Source organism: Stegastes partitus, unplaced genomic scaffold (genome assembly GCF_000690725.1).
Source record: "Stegastes partitus isolate 25-593 unplaced genomic scaffold, Stegastes_partitus-1.0.2 Scaffold356, whole genome shotgun sequence".
NCBI lineage: Eukaryota > Metazoa > Chordata > Actinopteri > Pomacentridae > Stegastes > Stegastes partitus.
In genome coordinates this window covers 430,617-431,787 of record NW_007578087.1, presented here as the reverse complement: position 1 = coordinate 431,787, position 1,171 = coordinate 430,617, and the positions used below count along the sequence as shown (strand labels likewise).

Below are 1,171 nucleotides of genomic sequence, written 5' to 3'. Positions count from 1 at the left end.
CCTCCAGGATACACGTTCCTCATAAACTCCCACAGCAGAGGACTGAAAGGAGGTTTGGCTGCCACCAGCTGCTCCACGCTGGAGATGCAAATGCATATCGGCTTCTCTGCTGGTCTGTCCTGCAGCAGGTCATAGAGAAAAAGTTAATGATTTCTCACAGAAAATTAAATGATCTGTCCCTATTGGTTCAACTAACACTATATCTTTTCTTCCTTACTTTAATGCTGTAGATTTTCTCGATGGCCTGAGGATTCTTGCAGGAGGCAGCCAGAGCATACACAGTGTCTGTGGGAATACCACAGACTCCTCCTTCCTCCAGGAGTCCAGCAATTTTCAAGAGACCACTGGTGAGTCGTGAGTTTGCCACTGGACAGGGCGGCTCTGGAGATGTTTCCTGCTTCACTTTCTCCTAAAATAAAACAAACATGTTGTCCAGTAAAATGTACAGGATACATGACAGCAAATTCCAGTTTTATTGTAAAGGGAACACAAAGTTAGTTTTGTCAAAGTTTACCTTTATTAGGGGAGGGCCCATAGGTAGCAACCTCTGTGAGAAGATGCAGCTGAGCAGTGATGCCAGAGCTCCATAAATACAAATTAATGAAACCACTGCGAGCATGGCCACTGTGGAACAATGGTGTCAATCAATTAGGTGGACATTTTACTATTTATAAGGACGGCAAACATTGAACAATTTATATATTTTAATATGTTTTTATGAAAGACTTTCCCGAGAATGTGAAATGAGGTTTTGTCTATACTTACTTTCCAGTTCATACGGCAGTCGCTGCAGGGTGGAGAGCAGGAAGCAGACCAGAACAACCTCCATGACTGTTGTTAGAAACAGCAAGACCAGATTCCTGTAGGCAGCTGGCGCAAACAACAGAAGAATCGAAATCAGTACAAAAACAGCAGCTTAATAAATTGTTCTATTAAACCAATAATGTGCTTAACCTTACCAATCAACATGAGGGAAGCATTAATGACCAGGAGAGCAATGGCTCCTGCTGTAAAACCATAAGTTGCCTCTGTGGAGAGCTGCAGCAGGTTACCTGGAAAAGAAAATCTTGGGATCAACATCTTGTGTGAATCAGAGAAATATACGTCATGTCACTCATTTTTATACTGACGTACCTGCAAATCTAAACCAGGTCCAAACTGCCCAAACTCC

At 42.7% G+C, this 1,171-nt stretch overlaps 1 long non-coding RNA gene across 1 annotated transcript; it reads right to left on the bottom strand.

Moving 5' to 3' along the window:
- Nucleotides 1-780: 780 nt before the first annotated feature.
- On the bottom strand, nucleotides 781-1,168 carry LOC103359157 (uncharacterized). The gene is made up of 3 exons (XR_520291.1): nucleotides 1,135-1,168; nucleotides 960-1,052; nucleotides 781-870 (listed from the first exon to the last, which is right to left on the bottom strand). It is a non-coding gene; the product is annotated as an uncharacterized LOC103359157 (long non-coding RNA).
- Between the last annotated feature and the right edge of the window lie 3 nt (nucleotides 1,169-1,171).